Genomic DNA, 25081 nt, shown 5'->3' with positions numbered 1-25081 from the left:
TGTCAAGGACAATATTGAAGAGGTATGGAGAGAGTGAACAACCTTGTCTTGTCCCCTATTTTAGAGGAATTACATCGAGTTTCTCTCCATTTAATTTTATGTTGGCTGTGGCTTGCTGTATATTGCTTATATTATGTTGAGTTATGTTCCTGTTATCCCTGATTTCTCCAAGACCTTTATCATGAAGGAGTGTTGGCTTTTGTCAAAGGCTTTTTCGGCATCTAGTGAGATGATCATGTGGGTTTTTTTTCAGTCTGTTTATATGGTGGATTACATTGATGAATTTACGTATGTTAAACCATCCTTGCATCCTTGGGATGAAGTCTACTTGATCATGGTGGATGATTTCTCTGATATGATCTTCTATTCGATTTGCTAGGATTTTATTGAGAATTTTTGCATCAATGTTCATGAGGGATATTGGTCTGTAGTTCTCTTTCTTAGTCGTGTGGCTTGGGTATCGTTTATTGGAGACTCGTAAAAAGAGTTTGGCAATGTCCCTTCTGCTTCTATTTTGTGAAACAATTTGAGGAGTATTGGTATTAGAATTTCTTTGAATTTCTGGTAGAATTCTGCAGTGAATCCATCTGGCCCCTGGCTTTTTTTGCTTGGGAGACTTTTGATGACTGCTTCTATTTCCTTGGAGGGTATAGGCCTGTTTAAGCTGCTTATCTGTTCTTGATTCAATTTTGGTAAGTGATAACTGTCCAGAAAATTGTCAATTTCCTTTAAAATTTTCCAATTTTGTAGAGTACAGGTTTTCAAAGTATGACCATAAGATTCTCTGGATCTCTTCAGTGTCCATGGTTATGTCCCAGTTTTCATTTCTGATTTTGTTAATTTGCATGATCTCTCTCTGCCTTTTGGTTAATTTGGATAACGGTTTGTCTATTTTGTTGATTTTCTCAAAGAACCAACTCTTTGTTATATTGATTTTTTGAATTGCTTTCTTTGTTTCGAATTTATTGATTTCTGCCCTCAGTTTGATTATTTCCTGGCATCTGCTGCTCCGGGGTGAATTTGCTTCCATTTTTTCTAGAGATTTCAACTGTGATGTCAGATCTCTGGTGTGACTATTCTCTAGTTTCTTCATGTGAGCACTTAGAGCTATGAACTTTCCTCTTAGTACTGCTTTCAAAGAGCCCCATAAGTTTGGTTATGTTGTGTCAACATTTTCATTGAATTCTAGGAAGACTTTAATTTCTTTCTTTATTTCTTCCTTGACCCAGGATTGTTGCAAATGCGTGTTGTTCAATTTCCATGAGTTGGTAGGTTTTTTGCACTTTGATTTGTTTTTGATTTCTATATTTAAAGCATGGTGTTCTGACAAGACACAGGATATTATTCCAATCTTTTTGTACCTGTTGAAGTTTGCCATGTTGCTGAGAATGTGGTAGATTTTTGAGAAGGTTCCATGTGATGCTGAGAAGAAGTTATATTGTTTTGTGTTTGGATGGAATATTCTATAGATATCTGTTAGGCCTAATTGTGACATAACTTCTGTTAGTTCCTTTGACTCTTTGTTAAGTTTCTGTCTGGTGTTCCTGTCCAGTGGTCAGAGTGGGGTGTTGAATTCTCCCATTATAACTGTGTGAGGCCTTATTTGTGATTTGAGTTTTAATAATGTTTCTTTTTACGATTGTTGGTGCCTTTGTATTTGGAGCATAGATGTTTAGAATTGAGACTCCTTCCTGATGGATTTTTCCTGTGAAGAATATGAAATGTCCTTCTTCGTCTATTTTGATTGATTTTAGTTTGAAGTTTATCTTGTTTGATACAAGGATAGCTACTCCAGCTCGTTTCTTGGGTACATTTGATTGGAGTATCTTATCCCAACCCTTTACTCTGAGGTAATGTCTGTATTTGAATTCGAGGTGTGTTTCTTGTATGCAGCAGAAGGATGGATTCTGACTTTGTATCCAATCTGTTAGCCGGTGGCTTTTTATAGGTGAGTTAAGACCATTAATACTGAAGGAAATTAAGTTCCATTGAATGTTTATTCTTGTTTGTTGTTGGTTTGTTGGTGGTACTGGTATTGTATGTGGATTTACCCTGCCTTTTATTTTGTGTTTTTGTAGAGTGGGATTATCTATTGCCTATGTTTATGCGAGTGTAGTTAATTTCCTTAGGTTCGAGTTTTTCTTCCAATACTTTCTGTTGGGCTGGATTAGTGGTTACATATTGTTTAAATTTGGTTTTGCCGTGGAATATCTCATTTTCTCCATTTATTGTGATTGAAAGCTTTGCTGAGTATAGTAGTCTGGGCTGGCATCCATGTTCTCTCAGAGTTGGTAGAATATCCAGGTCCTTCTAGCTTTCAGAGTTTCCATGAAGAAGTCTAGTGTAATTCTGATAGGTTTGCCTTTATATGTTACTTGGCCTTTTCTCTTGCTGATCTTAATATTTTTTTCTTTATTCTGTACGTTTGGTGTTTTAATTATTATGTGACAAGGGGACTTTCTTTTGTGGCCCACTCTATTTGGCATTCTGTAGGCTTCTTGTACTTTCATTGGCATGTCTTTCTTTAGGTTGGGAAAGTTTTCTTCTATGATTTTGTTGAATATGTTTTCTGCACCTTTGAGTTGGGTTTCTTCTCCTTCTTCTATTCCTATTATCCTTAGGTTTGGTCTTCTCACGGTGTCCCAAATTTCCTGAATATTTTATGTTATGGATTTGTTAGACTTCAGATTTTCTTTGTTTGACAAGTTTATTTCCTCTCAGTCTTCAGTGACTGAGATGCTGTCTTCCATCTCTTGTATTCTATTGGTTATACTTGCTCCTGTGTTTTCTGAATGTTTATTAAGCTTTTCCACTTCCAGCATTCCCTCATTTTGTGTTTTCTTTATTGTCTCGAATTCAATTTTCAGGTCCTAAACTGTTTCCTTCAGCTGTTTAATTGTATTTTCTTGGCTTTTTGGCTTTCCTTGTGTTTCCCCTCTGTGGGGGCATCTTTTGGTTTGTCTTTTCTTCCATTTCTCTGAAGGATTTTTTTGATTTCCTCTTTTAGGTTCTCTAGCATCTCCATGGAGTTGTGTTTAAGGTTGCTCTCTTCTGCTTCTTCTGTGTTGGGATGTTCATGTCTTGCTGGTGTAGAGTCCCTAGACTCTGGTCGTGACATATTGGTTTTCCTGTTGTTCGATGTGTTCTTCTATTGTCGTCTTCCCATTTCTTGTTCCAGTGGGTACAGTTGGTGTCACTTCCTTTCCTGGTGTGTATGGGTGTTCTCTTCAGGTGTGTGCAATTGACTTTGATACTCTGATGGGTTTCAAGTTGGGTGCAGGCAGGTCTGAAGCACTTGCTCTTCAGGTGGGTGAGAGCAGCACTGGCACAGAGTTGTCACCAGACTCTGGGTTGTTTGTTTCTCAGTGGTCGAGTTGTCCAGTGGAAGATCCCTGGGCAGGGTTTGCCAGGGTGAGCAGGCGGAAGTTGGGCCCAAGTTAGGGGCCGAATCAGCTCCCCTCTGCACTCTCTGCACACTGTGGCAGCTGGAATGGGCCATCGATCTCAGCAGAGACAGGATCCCAGGGTCCTCAGGAACTGATTCAGTCAGCCTGCAGATCCCGGGTGGGATTTGCCACGGAGGGCAGGCGGAAGTTGGGCCCAAGTGAGGAGCTGATTCAGCTCACTTCTGCACTCTCTGCACTCTGTGGGGGCTGGAATGGCCCAACAAAATCAGCCCATTGCTAATCATTTAAAGGAAAAACATGTTATTGGGCTGGCTCAAATTTGCAGAGGTTTTATCAAGTGTCGTCATGGTGTAACATGGTAGAATGCAGGCAGACATACTGCTGTAGAAGGAGCTGGACATTGTACATATTAAGCGCTGGCAATGGGAAGAAGTCGGGGATACTGTTCACGGCTTGAGCATATATATGATCTCAATATACACCCCCTAAGAGAGGAATCTAAAATGAGCACTTAAGAATGTGTTCAAAATCTTTCAGGGAAATGCAACCAGAAACAACTCTGAGATACCATCTTACACCAGCCACCAATGATATTCTATGCTGGAGAGGATGTGGAGAAAAGGGAACACTCTAACATTGCTGGTGGGAGTGCAAACTTGTACAACCACTCTAGAAATCAGTATGGTGGTTTTTCAGGAAAATGTAAATCAGTCTACCTTAAGATCAAGAATTTCCTCTCTTGGGCATATACCCAAATAATTCACATTCATACAACAAGGATATCTGTTTATCTATGTTCATAGCAGTGTTGTTTGCAATAGCCAGAACCTGGAAGCAATCTAGATGCCCCTCAACTGAAGAAAGGATACATAAAATGTGGTACATTTACACAATGGTGTACTACTAAGCAGAAAAAAAGCAATGGAATCTTGAAATTTGCTGGCAAAGGATGAAGCATAAAGAAACCATCCTGAGTGAAGTGATCCAGTCACAAAAAGAAAAACATGGTCTGTACTCTCTCTCATATGGATTTTAGACATGGGACAAAGGGTTACTAGTCTACAGTCCTCACCACCAGAGAAGCTAGGAAACAAGGAGTACTCTAAGAGAAGAATGCATGGTCCCACAGAAAAGGGGAAGGGGACAGGACCTCCTGAGCTAATTGGGGGAATGTGGGTAGGGGAGAGGGTGCTGGGAGAATGAGAGGGGGAGAAGTGGATGGGAGAGAAAGAAATGGAGGACCAGGAAACTTGTATCAGGATAAGAATAGAGGAGAGCAGAATGAGAGATACCATAACAGAACGGCCAGTTTTAGGTTAGAGGAGATATCTGGCACTAGGGAGATTTCCAGAGATCTACAAGGATGATACCAACTGACAATCTAATCAATAGTGGAGAGGTTACCTTAAATGACCTTCTCTGATAATGAGATTGATGACTACCTTATATGCCATCCTAGAGTCTTCATCCTGTAGCTGATGAAAGCAGAAGCAGACACTTACAGCTGAACACTGAGTCAAACTCCTGAAATCTAATATCTGATAGGGAGGAATGATGAGCAAATGAGTCCTGACCAACCTGGAGAAACTCACAGAAACAGCTGACCTGAACAAGGGGGAGCTCATGAACCACAGACTGAAAGCTGGGAAACCAACATAGGTCTGTTCCAGGCCCCCCTAACATGAGTTAAGGCCTGGAAAATCTATGGGGCCTGTAGTAGTGGAATAGTATTTATCCCTAGCCTATGAATGGACTCCCATAGACCATTCCACATAAAGCAACACTCTCTCAACCTAGCGACATTTAGAGAGAAGGTGAGAAAAATTATGGAGATAGTAATCGCATCTGTGCAGTTATGGTCTGTAATAGTTCAGAGGGAGAAATGAAGGGGAACCTCCCTTGTGATACAGCGGTGTTGTTGATAGAGCATCCTGTACATCCCAAACATGACAATAAGACTGCATGACAATAAGACTAAATCCCAATTTATACAGTAGAGGTGTGTTAATAATCTGTCAACCCTTTCAACACAGGTTCATTATTAGTAAAATATTCCCGAGGGATACTCTCTGCCTAGGCACACAGGGGAGGGTCTAGGCCCTGCTCCAAATGACATGACAGAATTTGGAGATCCCCATGGAAGCCTTCACCCACCCTGGGGGGGGGCAGAAAGTGGTTGAGATGGGGGCGAGGGAACAGGGTAGGAGGTGAGGGAGTGGGAACTGTGATTGACATGTAAAAGAATCTTGTTTCAAATACATAAAAAAAGAAAACTATGCTTTCCGATCGTGCCCTCCCAGCGCCTGGGAGGTGGCGCTTGCGCTCCTGCCTGAGCCACAGAGAAATGGAGACAAGGAGATGCCACTGTTCATGCGCCCAGCCTTGTGCCCACAGCAGCCAGCAGCTGTCCTCCCCCTGCAGCTAGTGGAGGCCACGCTGCGGCCCTGCTGCGAGGGTAGAGGGGCAGGAATTGGCTCCCCAGGCAGCGAGAGGCAGATGGAGCTGGAAGAGGAGGAGCATCCTCCATAGCGCGGCGGGCTGCGACCCTGATGCCTATGGTGCTCCTGGTCCAGGAGCAAGGAGAAAGCGAGATGCGTTGCAAGGCCGCAGCACAGCTCCGCGCTGCTTGCCTGGAGCCCCCCCAGAGCTGCCCGCATCGCCGCCGCCCCCCAGCTCTGGGCGCCTGGCTGCTGGCTGCGCTGGGATCCACGGCCGCGGCGGGGTGCTCAGGAGTGGTGGCCCAGGAGCAGGGGGAGCGAGAGTGCCCAGGAGCCAGCTGCAGTGCAGGGCGCCATGCAGCTGTGGGCCCCGGTGCTGGCGGGAGGGTTGTTGGCGCGGGGCCCTGCCATGGCTGGCAAGGACAGTGACAATCTGAAGACGGTGAGACTGGGGCGGGACCGCCCTGTGTTCCAGGAAGCTGCAGAAAAACCTTCGCCAGCTCACCCTCAGCTGCCCGGGGGCTGGAGGTGACCCACTCGAGTCACCCAACACCCCCCAGCTGGTGCTGCCGGCCAACATCAGGGACATTGAGGTGCCGAACCTGGGGAACAACGGCCTGGAGTATGTACCTGAAGGTCTGGGGTCGGAGCTGGGCAGCATTCGTGTCTTGGTCTTGAGCAGGAACTGCTTTGTCCAGCTGCCCCCTGTGGTGGCGGAGCTAGGCCATCACCTTATGGAGCTGGATAGGAGCCACAAACGGTTGACAGTCCTGGGTGCCCAGGTGGTGAGAGCCCTAAGGAAGCTGCACAAGCTAAACTTGAGCCACAACCAGCTGCCAGCTCTGCCTGTCCAGCTGGGTGCTCTCGCCAACGTGGAGGAGCTGGATGTCAGCTTCAACGGGCTAGCGCATCTGCCAGATTCCTTCTCCTGCCTCTACCACCTGAACAGGCTCGATGTGGACCACAAAAAAATTCATCATCTTTCCCAGGCAGCTGCTGCAGCTGCCTGGCCTGGAGGAGCTGGACGCATCCAGCAATCGGCTGCGAGGCCTCCCTGAGGATATCAGTGACTTGCGTGCCCTCAAGATTCTCTGGCTGAGTGGGGCTGAGCTTAGCAACCTGCCCAGCAGCTTCTGTGAGCTGGCCAGTTTGGAGAGCCTCATGATAGACAACAACAAGCCTGCAGACTCTGCCCCCTGAGTTCAGCTGACCACAAAGACTCAAAATGCTCAACCTTTTGTCCAACCTCTTTAAGGAGTTTCCTGAAGTGTTGCTGCCCCTGGCTTCTCTGGAGGAGCTCTACATTATTCGCAACCAGTTGACCTCAGTGGCATCTCTAATCACTGGACTAGGCAGGGTTCTCACCCTGTGGCTGGACAATAAACGCATCTGCTACTTGCCGTCTCCATTGTGGAACTGATTCGCCTGGAGGAGCTTGTGCTTCAGGGCAACAAGATCGCTGTTCTGCCAGAAATCTTTGGCCACCTCTCCCAGGTGGCCTTGTGGAAAATCAAGGACAACCCACTGATTCAGCCTACTTACAAAGTCTGCATGGAGGGGATCCCCTACATCGCAGCCTACCAGAAGGAATTGTCTCATTCGCAGCCAGCTGTGCAGCCCTGCCTCAAGTTGCTCCTGGTGAGCCACAAGGCTGCCGGAAAGACCCTGCTCTGACACTGCCTCACTGAGGACAAACTGGACGGAGACCAAGGAGGAGGGGACAAAAAGAGCCACCTACTTTTTCCTCCCTTTGGGAGCAAGGGCATCGAAGTGACCAGCTGGACTGCTGATGCTTCCCGGGGCCTGTGGTTCACTGTGTATGACTTACCTGGTCATGAAATCTATGAAGCGACACAGCCCTTCTTCATCTCCCTAGGAGCCCTGTATGTGCTGGTGGTCAGCTTAGCCACCTATGAACCTCGCTGCTTTCCCACTACTGTGGGCAACTTCTTGCATCGTGTGGGGGCCCGAGTGCCTCATACTGTGGTATGCACATGGACCTGTGTGGGGAGCAGGAGCTTGAGGAGAAATGTCTGGACATTCACTGCTGGATCGCCCTAGAGGAGAAGCACGATGCAGAGGACCTAAGCCATCTATCCAAGGTGGTTAATGAGGCCCTGGCTTAGGATTTCTAGCTGTGCTTTGCCAGCTCCCATGCAGCCTACTACGGTGTTTCATACAAGGACCTTCAGAGACACAAGGCCCATTTCCAATACCTGCTTAACCACCGGATGCAGATCCTCTCACCTGTGTTGCCTGTTAGCTGCAGGGACCCCCACCTATTGCAATGCCTTCACAACAAGCTGCTCTCTGTAGCTGAGCACCGAGAAATTTTCCCCAATCTACACAGAGTCCTGCCTTGACCCTGGCAGGTGCTAGAGGAACTGCACTTCCAGCCACCACAGGCACAAAGACTGTGGCTAAGCTCGTGGGACTATGCCCGCCTTGGTCTGCAGGCAGGTCTGAAGGAGGACTGCCTGCAGAGTGCCCTTTCCTAACTGCAAGAGAGCTAGTGGCAAGCTTCTCTATTTTGAGGATAGTGCTGCCCTCAAGGAGCATGTTTTCCACAATCTCGCCCACCTCATTGACATCCTCAATGTCTTTTTCCAGAGAGATGCTTCTTTGCTGCTGCATAAACTGCTCCTGGGGAGCAGTGGAGAGGGCAAGAGAGGGGGAAGTCTTCCCCACTATAACAGTGCCCACCCCAGGTCAGGATCCACTCTGGGCCACCCAGCTTCATCATTAAGTGGAAGGCTTTCTGCTTCGTGGGCTCCTGCCAGCCCAAGTCATTCGGTTGCTGCCTAAGCTTCATGTCCAGGGCCAGCAGGACTTGCAGCTCCTACTGGAGCTGTTGGAGAAGATGGGACTCTGTCACTGTCTGATACTTCTAAAGACAAGCCTTTGAATGGCTCCACAGCTGGGAACAAGTCCCCATGCTACGCGCAGAATGAGGTGCCCCACGCAGAGGACTGGATCAATGGGACCAACCTAGCTGGGCAGTCTTTTGTGTCCAAACAGTTGCAGATCGAATATGGTTTTCCCTTTACCTTTCCACCTGGATTGTTTGCACGCTACAGTGCCCAGATCAACAGCCACGTGGTGCACAGGTCAGATGGGAAATTTCAGATCTTTGCATACAGAGGGAAATTTCCTCTGTTGGTGAGTTACTGACCCACAAAGGGCGTCCTGCAGTCAGACACCCTGTCCATTGCCAGCAATGCATCATTACCAAATACATGAACCACATGTCAAGCCATCACCCCTTTGGTAGAGGAACTGAATGTGCTACTTCAGGAGTGGCCTGGACTGCACTACACTGTGCACATCCTCTGTTCTAAGTGCCTTAAGAGACGGTCCCCGAATCTACATGCTTTCCCAGGGAAACAGCTGAGTCAGCCCAAGCCAGAAGGGGTGGCAGAGATCATCTGTCCCAAAATGGCAGCGAGGGAGTAAATGTGGCCTTGATTTACCCTCCTACACCAACTGTGATCAGCCCCTGTTCCAAGAAGAACCTTGGTGAAAAGCACGGAAACCAGTGACATTCCTGGCTGTGCAAGTTCCATGGAGTAAACAGAGCATGGGAACTGACTAGGACATCTCTTGCCCCTGGTGCTCCTGCCATGCTCCCAAGCGCCTTTGGAGTCCACCGCACCAGCCGACTAGAGTCGACCTTGGGAGGGGTTGAAGGGGGTTGGGAAGATGGAAGCCAACATGGAGCAAATGTTTAACAACCTAAAACTCAGAACTGTGATCCTCCGAGGAGAGAGCTACTTGAAGAAAAGAAAAAAAATGTTGAATGGCTTCTCAGGGATTTTGTTTTCCTTGTACACATAATCCATAATCCATAGTCCAGGTGGCAGTGTTAAGAGCACTCAGATTTCAGTTTGGTTCAATGTGAAGGAGGGATTGACTGAAGTTCATCACTGTTCTGTCACTAGTGTAAAATATATGTATGTTAAGCTTTATTTTTATGATATGCAAAAACATTTAAATGTATACAGATTGACACTTCTAGCATTAGTTAACATTGGATGCAATCTTCTGCATGAGAAATATGCCAAGATGGGGCTGGTGTCTTTTTTTAGTGTTAGACTTTTTGTTCTTCATCCCTTAGCCCCACGTTCTCAACTGAAAGGGCAAGGGAAAGCTAATGTCTTCCTGGTAGTCCATGGATGGATTCAGTTCTTAGAACACTCTAATAATCACCAGGAACATTCAGCCCATTGAGAGAGAGTCCCCTCCCATGTTTTCATCACACCCCCTGTCTGTTAGTTACTGGGCATGGTAGGAAATTTAATTTCTTCTCTCCCTACACACCACCAATACTAGGGCCTGAGGGAGGCATTCCTAGGGGCCAAATGGGGTGAGGAATCTGTGACAAACATTTTATTTGTCAAGTGATTTTACCCATTAAGCCATTTCAACAGATGTTCTCCCATTTTCTTTCTTGGAGTAAAGACTAAAACTGAAGGCTCATCTATATTAGGAAAGCATTCTACTACTGATCTACATGCCTAGCCATTGTAGACTTTTTCTTTTGATGCAGGTTCTAACTGCCTTGCACAAAATATGTTTAAATTTACTCAGTAGATCAGGCAGGCTTTAACTTAGAATCCTGCCTCCAAATGCAGCTGATATTACACACGTGAGTTCTGAGGTCTAAGTTAGAACATTCTGGTTTGTAGCTCTTTATAGAATTTTGTCCATTTGTTTTAAGCTGTCTAAATATTTTTGGCACACTTCTTAACTTATTTAATTGAAAAGTTACATAGTATTTTAAACTTATATAATGTGATGTTATGAAATACATACAATTTATAGATACAAATTGTATGATCTTAAATTAAGGTAATTAGTAATTACCTTCCTTCACATATTTGTGGTAATGACTCTTCATTGTCATTCTTTTTACGCATGTCTTTTTTAACTAGTTTATTCTATGTGTATGAGTGTTTCGCCTTCAAATACTCTGAGCACTGTGTGCATGCCTGCTACTTTGGAAGCCAGAAGACAGCATTGGATGCACCAAGACCTGAATTACAAACAGAGGTGAACCTCCATGTGAATGCTGGGAATTGAATCTGGGTCTCGTGTTGTAGAAAACAGTGCTTTGAACCATGGAACCATGTCTCTAGCCCTACATTTTCTCCATAATAAATTAAATCTAGTCACTTTGCACTTTTCAAATATATTCCTTTTAGCTACCTTATATCTTCCTTCCAGATAACATTTGCAAGCTTCTGATAGCCACCATTATACACACATCCTCTAGGGGAACACCTTATAAACAATATAAGTTTTGTCTCTTTCTTTGTTTCGTATATGACTTTTTGTTATCCTCTAGGCTCTCACACATTGCTGCAAATGTAGCCATTCATCTTTTTCAGGTCTATAGATGTTACATTATTCCTTTATGATCTTTATTGTTTTGGAAAGTTGGAAGTGATAGGTCTCATCTCTTTTGTTGTTCTAGTAACTTGAGTCAATTTTCCTGAATATCGGCAGTTTGATTAGTCTTTTCAAAAGAAGCATATTGTTACATTGTTGCTATTCTACATTATTTTTTGATGCAAACTGCATGAGGCTTTATTGTTGTTTTAACGAGATAACCCCATTTTAGCTCGGGTCTTTCATCCACCCACCTTGGCGGATGGCTAGAAAAGACAGCTTGAAGATTCTGCATAGAGATATTATAGGGCAGCATAAGGGGAGTGTCTAGGGGTACACACAGGCTCAAGATTGGTGTGCCTCTGGGCTTGGAGGGCTTACCTTGTGTGGATTGGTCAGCTGGTTATTATGGCCCATAGGCCCTCCCAGTGTGGTTGCTATGCTCTGTACGTCATTGCTGTGCACTTGTCCAAAAAGCACACCGAGAGCCATAAAGCATAGCACCACCAGCTAATTTCTGATTGGTCTTGCCACGAGGCCGGCATCTGACTTTCTAGTGACTAAGACAAGGTCAGACAAGCATGTATTCGGCTGTTATCTACAATAATTTTTATTGTATATCATTAGTTTTTTCCCTGATCGTTTTCCTAGCTTTTGTAATACAGCTCATGGTAAGTCCATGCAGGCAAAAATTCCTGATACTCAGCTCCTCCTCCATTTTGTATATCAAACAAATCAGAAAACCTCACAAGTCCCATGGTTATACATTTAGATCTGCATCTCTCTTCTTGCTGCCCTTGCCATGATGTGAGTTCCCAGGTTTTTCACGTGTGTTCTGGGAAGAAATTCAGGATATTTATGCCTGCTGGCATCCATCCTGCATGTCTCCCTGCTCACACCTTTACCTGTTGTTTAGCCATGTCATCCTAAGGTCTGATATGTTCCAAAAACTTGAGGAATATAAACCCATGTCTGAAGGCTACCTGCTTGTACTCTCCAGTTGCCAAAATTCCTTCCACTTAGATCCAAAGAGAAAGAAATGTCATTTCTTATGGGTGCTGTCCCTGTGAGTGCACTGTTGCTATGACATTTCATTCTGAGGTCCAGTGACAACTTCCTACATGGTCAATTAAACTGGGCTAATGAACACTGCTTATAGTAGTCTTCATAAACATACAGATGTCCTGCTGGGAACCAAGCTCATAACTGAGTGCTCTTGGGTTTCCTTATACCATTAGGGAGGACTATGTGACTCATATCCTAGGAGTTCCTTATTCTCCCATGAGTAAATACTAGTTGTTCAATACAGGTAATAGAACAAGCTTCAGAGCCCTTAAGCATAAGGCAGAAACAATTCTTCTGGCTTCTCTCTACCTTCAGGATTCTCAGCAGGTGCCTCACTGGTACTTATTTATTGTTCTCTGTTTCTTTTTTGCAATATACTTTTTACATTCAATCCCAGTTCCCTCTCCCCATCCCCAACTTCTCCTTGGATAAAGGAAGGCTTCTGCTTTTCAGGTTTCCTAAGTCTGCACATTATCTCTTTGAGGCAGGACCAAGGCACCCCCAACCCACCCATACACCCTTTGTCTATCCTGAACAATTTATTTCTCTATATAGAATAGGTTCCACCATGTGAGTTTGTAAATTTGTGTTAGATTCAATAGAAATCAAGCTGGCAAAAATAGAACCACAATAAAAGTCAGATATAAAAAGGTTTGGCAAAATGCTGGAGAGGCAGAAAGAAGAAATACATACATACATACATACATACATACATACATACATACATACACAGACAGACATCTTCAATGATTGAACATTGTCAAATCTGTATTTGATTATTGTTTTACTTATGTTGACTACTGACAACAGAGTACCGAGGATAGACAGCACTCACAGAGCATCTCCACTCAGTCTAGCTGTGCCTCCTCAATGACCATGTAGTCAGTGGCTGCCATATTGGGCAACACCCAAAGGGTATGCTTACCTACACACCTTTAAGCAGGTGACTAATTTTCTGTCAATTTTTGTCTGATTTCTTTCTTTTATCCTTCCATCTTTCTTCCTTTTTCTTTATGTCTTTTGTGTGTAGATATGAAACATTTCAAATATATGAAAAACTTGAGATGTATCTACAATGATAGTTGTGTTAGTTTCTAGTGGCTGAGAGAAATATACCAATGAAAAAAGCTGAAGAACCAAAAAGAGCAGAGATTAGGAGTGTCCAGTCAATGGTCATGCCATTTCAAAAACAAAAGTCCCACCATGAAGAGGACAAGAGGTCATTAATTCTAGATCCAAACATGTATGATCTATATGACCCAGGTAAAGATTTCCCCGAATTCTGTTTTCCAGTAAGGCAACAGTTTCGTGAAGTTTCATAGAAACAGAATGAAGGATATACATTAAAACACTTTTAAAACACTTTGGTGAAAGCCCTCTGAATGTAGGTACTAGTTGGGAGGCCTGGAGAAGCTATTCCTGTTCCAGTAAAACCAGTGATTATCCAAAATGTACAAATGGAATTTGGTAGACAATTCCATAAGGAGGGATGCTCTCTCAACTCAGATAAAATGAGCAGTGTCTAGCCCCTCCCACAAATTATATGACAGACTTTGAAAAAATGCCCCATGGAAGGCCTCACCGTCCTTTGAGTTTGCATGCGGATTAGATGAGGAGGTCGGTTAGGGGCATGGGAGGTCTGGAGGGAGAGAGACTAGGGATTGATATGAAAAATGATTGTTACTAAACTAAAAAAATCAATTAAAATAAAATAAAATGCTTTGATGAAACTCAGGATATATGGGTTAGAGCAGAGTGTGGAGAGCCTACAGAATGCTGGTGGTGCACACCTTTAGTCCCAGCACTTGGGATGCAGAGGCAGGTGGATATTTGTGAGTTCAAGGCCAGCCTGGTTTACAGAGGGAGTTCCAGGACAACCTGCAAAGCAATACAGAGAAATCCTGTCTCAAAAAAACAAACAAAATGTGTGGAGAGACATTTTACAAGCCTTCAGCTTGGTAGAAACAAGGCTTTGTCAGCTAGTATATTTCAAATTGTTTTCTGTATTATTATAAGGGTTTTATATCAGACAAAATGGTGGACAAAAATGGCATGATGGTTTGAATGGGAATATATTTAGAGGATCATGTATTTGAATGCTTCATCATTAAGGAGTGGCGTTGCTTGGGAGGGAATAGGAGATGTGACCTTATTCCCATGGGAGTGGCATTGTTAGATGAGCATGTCACTAGAGGTTGGATTTGTGGTTTAGTAGCCCAATCTAGGCCCATTTAGGGATCTGATGACCACTGTTCCTACATTTCAGTCCAATCTAAGGTTTGCAGGATTCCTGGCTGGGTTTTCTGAGAGAAATATGCTCAGTTGTTAAGGTCATCCAACCTTTGTTCCTGAAGCCCACCTCAAGTCTTTGTTCCACCTGGCTGTCTCTTGCATAGTTTTTGGACAGCACTCCTGAGAAATACCTTCACCCTTTCCCAGAAATGTCCTTTCTCAGTCAGTACACTCAGCTAAAAGACCCTTATGCACTATACCCTCTAGAAATTTAGTATAAAGTTCTTGGGCCAAGGATGTGAGTTCTGACATCTATAGTCAAATTATATATTATTTTTCCCATTTTAAGTTCTGTGGCAAATTCGTTGATAATTATGGATGGTGTGTTGATTAAATGTATACCTGTTAATTATGGTCTAAACATAAAACTAAGGATAAGAGTAATTTTGGATGGGTGGGAATACAAAATTTATTGATTTACTGTGACCACTAGGTGGAGCCACGAATCAAGGAAAACAATGTGGTTGTTCTTGCTGCAACCTGCAGCCTTGAGTTGCACAGGAACGAACATGTGAACTTATAAATGTGTGCATAGGTGAGTAAGGGTCTAATGAGTCCTCCGAGTGCAACAATGGTGTAAAAGTTACTTTGTGCATAGAAAGCCATGCAATGAGTTTAGGAATTCTGGAAAACATGGTATTAAAGTGATATAGCAAGTACTTCCAAATACAGGTGTATCTGCTGTCATTCCAAATGGCCTGACTAAAAAGCTCTCTGCTTATTACTGCAGAAGAAAGACTGAACTCCAGGGGGAAATACTATAACAGTAATACAAGACAGCTTTTCAGAATCTGTAATTCCTCAAAAGTCATTAAGTTAGCATACCTTGTGTCCAGTCAGGCTGTTCGGAATTATTAGTGAAGCAGTCACAGAATTAAAAGTAGGGAAACACACTCTCACAGTGGACATGAGCAGTTACTTCTGAAACCCTGAGGACTGCAACCTGCTACCACTAAGTCAACAAAGAAGCTTATAAGATGACCATATGCAGGTCCTATGTCTAATCAAAGAGGAGTTAAGATATGTACTTCTCGACACATACACACAAACACATGTAGGCACACATACTCACACACAAACACATATGTATGTACATACATGTGTACTGACATCCACAAACATATGTCTATACATATTAACATATGTTAATATTCCTTGAATTGATTTCTAAATGTTTCTATTTGGAACAAAAACATTCCAAGCTAACTAACTGCATTTATGTGAAAGTGATATCACAGTTACATGAGTCTCCGGATTTTGTGTATAATGTAACCCAAATCCCCTTCCATGTATGTTTTGCATTCTGGCTGATTCTCTCCATGCCATCTGCCCAAAGTTCCCCATTGATATTTACAGTTCAGATCAGATTCTGCACACAGCTTTTATTTCCATTTTGTCTCTCTTTCCATCATCCCCTGTGGCCATGGATAGATCATGATTTCCTTCCATGTAACTTAGGTTGGCTTCCTAATGCATGGGCAAAAGTTGTGCAGCCTCAGCTTGATACTTTATTCTATATGCTTAACATAGACAAACAAGAATTTTGATGCTTCACAGGTAAGTGGCTTGAATTGCAAGCAACCTTTTAAAGGAGTATTTCTATAAGCTCCACAGTGGCAACGTCCATGTTTTTTGGCCTCTTTAAACATTTGGTCCAGTACTCAACATATTTTGTTACTAAAATCTTCACATTATTAGATTTTTCTTTAAGTGTTTTATTACACTTTATTTAATTTTACATTGTATATACATTAATATTCTTCTTATGCCTTTTACACATGTATCTTGAAAACAGAGGAACCATTCAGAGATCAAGAGACCAATTGTCACTTACCATGTGAGTTCTGGTAGTTGAACTCAGGTCCAATAATTTGGTGGCAAGTGTCTTTACTCACCAAGGCATCACAAAGACCCCATTTTCTTTTTCTTTATTGATTATTTTCTATATTCTCTGCTCTCTAATTACATTATTAATTGCAAAACTATATTTGAATTTGGGGCATGGTGGCTTGATTCTTCTAGGACTTGTAAGGCTGGTGCAGAAAGATTGCAGTCTCAAGTCAATTTAGAGCATGTCTTGGTTTCCAGGCCAGGCTGGAATACACAGAAAAAGGAGGTCTCAAATAAGCAAACAGAAAAAGAAGAACACATTTGCTTTCCATGTCTTTCTTATCTTACTGACTTTAATGCTTTCATTTTCTGTACTATATGGAATTGTCTTGATTGAGTTCCAAACGAGAAACAAACATCATGGCCTGGCAGAATAAATCAGTTGGATAATGATGCTTACTTCCAAATCTCAAGATTTGATGTGTGTCAGGACCCACAAGGTAGAAAGAAAAAATTGACTGCTGCAAATTGTCCTAAAACATACACATAAACACACACACACACACACACACACACACACACACACACACACACACACACACACCATCAGCAGCCACAAATATGTAAAACATCTTGAATAGATTGTCTTTGTTCAATATTTCATGAGGGAGGTAATTTTTATTATCTCCCCCTTGGAGTCCAGTGACTTGAGTGTGATGATATGATCACTTATCTATTGATTTTTCTTTATTGTTCACTGAATGGAGGGATTTGAATGTTTGGCTTGGGATTAGGATCTATAAACATTTACTCAGCATATTTGCAAGCATGTTGCTTTGAGAAATTGAAGAGCCCATCCCTTTGAGTATCAGTGGTTTTGTTGTCTAGACCCATTCCCTGGCAGGACTCAGTTCAATTCTATTTTTTCTTCTTTCTCTAACTGACTTGAGTACCCAGAAAGGAATCTTCTGACCACTATTCTTACATTTCAGTCCAATCAAAGTAGTGGAGGGTTCCTGGCTGGATCGTCTGAGAGAAACATGCTCAGTTGTCAAGAACATCCATCCTTTTGTTCCAGAAGCCAACCTCTAGTCTGCCTTCCACTGATCTGCCTCTTGCATTCTATTTGGACACCACTACTGGGAAATTCCTTTACCCTCTTCCAGAAATGACCTTTCTTAGTTAGTGTACTGATCTATCAGACTCTTATACATTATATCCGCTATAAATATAGTTGAGAGGTGTTTGGGCAAGGATGTGAGTTCTGACATCTACAGTCAAATTGTATAGTATTTTTCCAATTTTAAGTTCTGTGGCAAATTTGTTGATAATTCTGGATGGTATGTTGATTAAATGTATACCTGTTAATTATGGTCTAAACATAAAAGTCAAGATAAAAGTAATTTTGGATGGGTCAGAATACAAAAGTTATTTATTTACTTTGAACTTTATGTGGTGCCACCAATCAATGAAAACAATGCTGCTTTTCTTGCTGGCAATCAAGAATCACCCACAGCCTTGAGTTTCACAGGAATGAATATGTGCACCTATACATAAATGTGTGCATACATAACTAAGGGTCATATGAGTCCTTATAGTGCAACAATAGTGTAAAAGTATCTTTGTGCATAGAAAGCCATGCATTGAGTTGAGGCATTCTGGAAAGTATGATATTGAAGTGATATAGCAAGAATTTCCAAAGGCAGGTGCTTCAACAGGTATTCCAAATGTCCTGTCTAAAAAAGCTGTCTGCTCATTACGGTAGAAGAAACACTGAACTTCAGGTGGAAATACAAGAACAGTAACACAGGACAGTTCTTCTTATGCAGGGACACTATCATCATCGCTAGTCCCTCCAAAAATATCAGGTTAGCAAAACTTGTGTCAAGTCAGGCCAGTCAGAATTATTATTGAAGCAGTCACAGAATTAAAAGTAGGGAAACACACTCTCACTGTGGACATGAGCAATTACTTCTGAAACCCATTGGAATGCAGCCTGCTACCACTAAGTCACCAAAGCAGCTTATAAAACGACAATTTACAGGTCCTATCTCTAATCCAAGAAGAGGGAAAATATGTACCTCTCAATACACACACACACACACACACTTACACACACACAGACACTTACACACACACACACACACACACACAGACACACAGACACACACAGACACACAGACACACAGACACACAGACACACAGACACACAGACACACACAGACACACAGACACAGACACACACACACACACACACACACACACACACACACACACACATATATATGGGGGGCGGTGTGTTTTTCTGGATGTCTCTGAATTCCTTGCTCCTCTACTTCACAAGTTTACTATACATCATCTTCCATTGTTTCTGCTTATCCCAGCAGCAGATAAAATCCTCAATCCTGGACAGCTTTTCATACCCCCACTAAAGCTTTACTGAGTATATGTGGTAGACACTAATCCATGTAGATGACAGAATCTGGCATATTTTTCCCCTTCCCTGACAAGAATTCCCCTAAAGTGGGCTGGGGTGGGATGATTGTTGGATCCCTGAGAAATGCCCTTCACTTTCTGGGTCTGCAAATTGCAGAACAATCTCTGGGGTGTGTGTATCTCCTTGGATAAACCCCAGATAAAAATTCTGTCTAACTTTCTCTTACTCACCCCTCTTACTCTCCATCCACCCTACTTCCCTGGCTCCTAGAAGGCTTTCTCTTCAATATGCCTGTATAGAAGGCTGCTGGATCCAGACCACAGAAGTCTGCAGGAACTCTTTACTCCATCCTCTTTAAATTTCAAGTGACTTTGCCAGAGTGAAAAGGACACCTCTGGAGTGAGAAAGCCTGACACCACTGACATCTAATTGACTAAAGGTGATGTGTAGACTTTGAGCTACCTCAAGGTTTTACTAAGTTATCAGAGAAAGCAGTCACAATTGGGATTTGTGTAGGGTAATTATCCTCAGAAGTCAACTGTGTCATGGAAACTTTCAAGGAAAGAAGGGTCATGAGGAAGAACCTTCACCGACTGTATACACTGGAGATACTACAGAGCTTGTCCGTCAGCCTGAGGTTTAGATAAATACTCCTATTGACAAGGAGCTTAGTATTCATGAGAAGGAGGTAGAGGGAAGCAGGTGAATGATGCCTGAGTGTTCAGGGCACAGAGTTGATCATTGGGGAACACCCCCTACATGTGTATGAGATCCCAGTCAGCTTAAAGACAATAGGGATGCATAACGAATCCATTAACCTCAACTGTCATGGGTAGAGTGAGATTGATAATCAGTAATGAGGGAGTTGATGACTGCACATTCTGATCACTGTCTTGGTACCCAAACAGGTAGGAATGGCACAAGGTTTGTGGCAGGGATGATGATAGAGCAAGGATGCTGCCAGCCATTAAGATTATTGATCTGAGAGGCAAGGGGTGTCATGAGTAACATCACATGGCTTCCTTCTGCTTCCCATTTTCTCCACGGTGACACTCAGTCATTTGACTTCCTATAACTGGCAGGAGGAGCAACAAACTCTCCAGATGGTTAAGTGCTTGTGGCCCTGATCAGGATCCTGCCATCCCTGACTCATGTTCACATTTCTTACGATGACTAACTGGACAGCCTCTGACACTTAGCTATGGTGGGTATTAGAAGGTGAATTCACAAAGACTGGGATTTGTTACAGTTGAAACTCTAACTTTATCTCTGTATAGTGGTTTCTCAGAAACTGAAGAAGAGGGGCCTCTCTCTGCCATGATGCAAAAACAAATAAAATCTTGGCGTCTTTTCACTGAATGCAGGTTCCTCCCCTCAAGCAAGTCAGTCTCACAGATCTACAGTCTCCACCTACTCTTACTGCATGGCCTTCCCTCAAACAGCCATCTGGACTTGCTATTGGATGATAATCCTGTCCAAACTAACCTCTCTAATAATCCATAACTTCGTTCCAGACTGCAGAAACTAAGCCATGAGCAGAGGCTGCTAAAGGGATCTGCTGAGTGAAGGGGCACTCTCTGGCTTCCAGATGTTAGACCTTCTGGGGAACACAAACCTTGTGAGCTGGATCACAATCACTGTCCTGGCTATTTTTTGTTGCTGCAGCCATAGACCACCTGTCTTTTCCACAGATCAAAGGAGCATATAATAAGGAGAAACAGTCTGTCAAATTAGGCCTCAAATCTTCCATCGCCTTTGCCTAGATTGCTTGGGATACCTCCACCATCACCATTATCATCTCCATGCCCAAATATGTGGGGTCTCCAGTGCAGAATTTCATGACTACCACCAACATTACCATCACAAGCATCGCATTTCTCATTGTCCCAATCATCTCCACCACCATGATTATGGATCCCACCAAGAGGACAATGGATGCCATTAATCTGACACTTCCCAACATTTAGCAACAAAATGAGTAGATCTTGATATTTCCATAGAAATAGGTGTGTCTCTGGTGTGAATCAAGGCTTTGGGACATGAGTCATACTTGGGATTTAGTTGTATTGAGCCCATCCCCCACTGTACAAATGACCCTGGAACCACTTTTATAGCTGTATACACTGTATGGCTTCAACATGGAGCAGGGCTGGATTGACACACTCTAACCTGTGACTGCAAATACTGGTCCTCCTGCAAGTAACACAGATATCTGTTAGAGCCAGTGTAGTGTTCATCTATTGTAGACACTCTGTGATGCCCTTACTGGCACAGAATGTGTATAGGATAGCCCAGGCTATTCATGGCTGCTTGGTCTTGGGAAATAAAGGACAACAGAAAACATCTATTTTTTGCAAATGGTTTTTAATTGTGGCAAATTTGGAGGAGGGTGTCACTATGGCTGTGTCACAGAGCCCTGGGAACAATTCTGGGATGAGAAGCTGGGTCTGGAATATGCCTATTGATGGGGGAGGCTTATTTGGTACTTGACTAAGCTACAAGGAAATATACATGTGGACATCCAGGGCTTCGAGGAAAGGATATTGGTGACCACCTAGACTGGGTTCCTGAGCACTCTGCCTCCAGTGATCCTATGAGCCTGTTGAAAACCAGGCACCAACTTCTGGCTTCCCTGAGTTCACTGTATCTTTTGGGACTGTGTAGGGATTCTCATCCAGACCTTGACTCTCCAGCCAGCCTGTTTACAGGTTCTTAGCAGAACTCTGCAATCCATTTGCTGAGAAGGAGGAGTGATGAGCAAAGGGGTCAATACCAGGCTGGAGAACCCAGAGAAAGAGCTGACCTAAACAATGGGAGCCAATGGACCACAGACTGATATCTGGTAAACCTGCAGAGGCCTTTTCCAGACCCCTTAAATGTGAATGCTAGTTTGGAGGTCTGGTTGATCTATGTGGCCTCTATAGTAGATCAGTATTTATGCCTCGTACACGAATGGACTTTGGTATCCCATTCCACGTACTGGGATAACTCTTAGCCAAGACACATGAGGGAGGGCCTAGGGCCTGCTTCAAATGATATGACAGACTTTAAAAGTCCCCAATGCAATCTCTCACCCTCCCTTGGGATCAAAAAGGGGATAGGCTAAGGTGTTTTGGGGGCAGGGGAGGAGTGTAGGGAGAGTAAACTGGTATTCACCTGTAAAACAAGCTTGTTTCAAATGTAAATTTAAAAAGTGAAAAAAGTACCCACTACTGGACATGGAGGATGTGGCAGGGAACTCAGACTCCTGGAACAAGGACAAGTTCTCTATGGAGGACCTGATGCTGAAGGTCGTGGGCAGCCAGCTGGGACAGCTTGGAGGGCAAGGACAAGGATGTGAAGAATAACTGGGATGATGATGATGATGATGACCAAAATAAAGAGGAAGCAGAAGTGAAACTTTCATAAAAGAAAAAATTGCGAAAAAGATTAGAAGAGCCTGAAGAACATAAAGTGCTAACACCCGAAGAGCAACTGGCAGATAAACTTCAACTAAAGAAGCTACAGAAAGAATCAGACCTTCAATGAGCAAAAAAAAAATTTGGTATTAATAATCCAGGTTATTCAATAGATGCCATGAACCCATCTCCATAGGTGTCTTCACAGAATTTGGAAAATTATTAAAAGATAAAAATGCACAATATGAAAAATCACCATATTGTACTAGTTTTGGAAGCCTGAGTTGGAGATGTCTGTATTACATTGGAAATTTATGACTTGAAAAATATTACCAATATTACCAATTCATTGACAGTGTTTTGCAGTGAAAAACAGAAGCAAGAAAAGCAAAGCAGANTTTCATAAAAGAAAAAAATAGCAAAAAAAGATTAGAAGAGCCTGAAGAACATAAAGTGCTAACACCGGAAGAGCAATTAGCAGATAAACTTCAGCTAAAGAAGCTACAGGAAGAATCAGACCTTCAATTAGCAAAAAAAAAATTTGGTGTTAATAACCCAGGTTATTCAATAGATGCTATGAACCCTTCTCCATAGATGGCTTCACAGAATTTGGAAAATTATTAAAAGATAAAAATGCACAATATGAAAAATCACCATATTGTACCAGTTTTGGAAGCCTGAGTTGGAGATGTCTATATTTCATTGGAAATTTATGACTTGAAAAATATTACCAATATTACCAATTCATTGACAGTGTTTTGCAGTGAAAAACAGAAGCAAGAAAAGCAAAGCAGAGCCAAAAAGAAGAAGAAAGGTGTGGTTCCTGGAGGGGGATTAAAGGCCACCATGAAAGACAATCTGGCTGATTATGGTGGATATGATGGAGAATATGTACAAGATTATGAAGAGTTCATGTGACCTTTTATCTTCTCCTGGTGTCTTCTTTCTGTTGCCCACAATCCCTTCAACATGTAGCATAACTTCCTTTCCTTTCAGTTCTGACAAGGCTACAATCAGAAAAGCAGTATCTTTTGTGCTGTTTAGTTAATCCATTGACACTCAGATGCAAATGAACAAATGAGGGAACTTGGATCTTGTTGCCAAGGGGTTAAAATTGGGAATCTCAGTTGCTACTAAATCATAGTTGAAAAACGAAACAAACCTAATAATGTTGCCATTATTGCTATTTGATTCCATAGCAGCAGTCACTAAATTGGAAACAAAGGCTGCAACATGACAAAAAAATGGGTAGTATTTACCAGCACTATTCAGTAATACAGCTTGAACCATGCCTCCTTGAACTACTTCAAAACTTGTCAAGAAAAGCAGTTTACATCAAGCAAGAGCATGTGAGATGTACCTAGTATTAAAATTGCTTTGTCTTAAAATTGAGCTGAGGATATTAAAAACATGTTGTGAAGAAGACTGCTTATCTCAGAGTGAAGATGCTGCTGATGAAAAATAATAGTTACTTAAGATTTTAATGACCAAAACACTTCAACTTTGAAGCTGAAGAAGGAAATCCTCTCCAGTAGTACAGTGAAAGGGGTGGATGCTCCAGTTCATTGACTATCTAGTTATTTGTCAGCTGTTTCTACTGGTGGAGAACTTCAGATCAGGAAGGAAATTGTGTCTATTTTGCCTGATTCAATTGTTTGAGAAACAAATCATGTTCGTAGGCTGTAATTGAAACACTTAAGAGGGTTTTGGTATTTCCTTTTCTTTATAAAACATGCTGAGCAATGTTAAGTACATTTTGGCAAATTGTTATGTTAACAATTATGACATCTGCAATATTTTATAAAGCAACTAATTTAATTTAAAAAAGGGCGGGAAGGAGTGCCTGCGAAGAATAGATGAAAGGAACATTGTTCTTTAAATTGCTTGGAGTCATGGGTAGCCTTAAGTGAATATTTGCTCGGCATGGACCACAGTTTCCTCTTCACTAAGATGACTTGGGTAGTAGAAATGTCTAACAAAGTCAACAGACATCAAAGTACTAAATACACTTTACATAAATGGTAGAGGCCCTGAATGGAAAGGAAATGTTGTCTCAGCTGAAGCATAAGAATGAGCGAGAAACAGCACAAATGAGGGTGACTCACTGGAGTAGAATGCCCTATATACTTTCCCATTGGACATTCCTTGAGAAGTATGGGAGTAGTTACCAGTAAGGATGGGGAGAGGTATATTACAATGACAACCACATGATTTTTCTGTGATTGGAAAGGGACGAGAAGTCTGATGGATTGACTTCTCTCTGGAGTGTCCAAGACACTCGTTTCTCCTTCATCACCATGCTTATCCAAGCCCTCAGGTTCTTCCCTTCTCTATTAACAGCATCCTGCATTCTGCCTGCTGCAGAACTTCCCACTTCTGTATCTTCAGAGGGACTTTATAGCTTAGTCAATGATGTGAATGAGGAACAATTGAGGTAGAAATCTATACTACATAAAAGGTAACAATGCTACTCATGTATCCTGTATTCCTGATGAAAGTGTCAGGACAGTCTCCTTGCACTCACTTATGGAACAATTAAAGGAGAAGCAAGATAAGCAGTCATGATTGCAACAGCCTCTGGTGCTGGTTTTAAGTTTTTGACTCTTTTGTACTTTGTACTCTTTGAGCAGCCCGACAGCCATCTCCCAGGGAAATAACACAAGGGCTTATTCTTTCTTAGGAATGCCTTGCTTTAGCTTGGCTTATTTCTAGCCAGCTTTTCTTAATTATCCAATCTACCTTTTGCCTCTGGTCTTTTACCTTTCTCTATTTCTTTTTTTCCTTATTCTGTGCCTGGCTGTGTGGCAGTCCTCATTTTCTCCCTCC

The 25081-nt window shown here is 42.6% G+C and overlaps 2 pseudogenes; both read left to right on the top strand.

Moving 5' to 3' along the window:
* The first annotated feature begins 6254 nt into the window (after positions 1-6254).
* On the top strand, positions 6255-9365 carry LOC100774840 (annotated as a pseudogene).
* A 12710-nt stretch (positions 9366-22075) lies between these two features.
* On the top strand, positions 22076-23173 carry LOC113839132 (annotated as a pseudogene).
* The last annotated feature ends 1908 nt before the right edge of the window (positions 23174-25081 follow it).

The sequence above is a fragment of the Cricetulus griseus genome, unplaced genomic scaffold, assembly GCF_003668045.3.
Source record: "Cricetulus griseus strain 17A/GY unplaced genomic scaffold, alternate assembly CriGri-PICRH-1.0 unplaced_scaffold_9, whole genome shotgun sequence".
Classification (NCBI taxonomy): Eukaryota; Metazoa; Chordata; class Mammalia; order Rodentia; family Cricetidae; genus Cricetulus; species Cricetulus griseus.
Note: the sequence above shows the minus strand (reverse complement) of the source record. Positions and strands in the feature narration are given on the sequence as shown.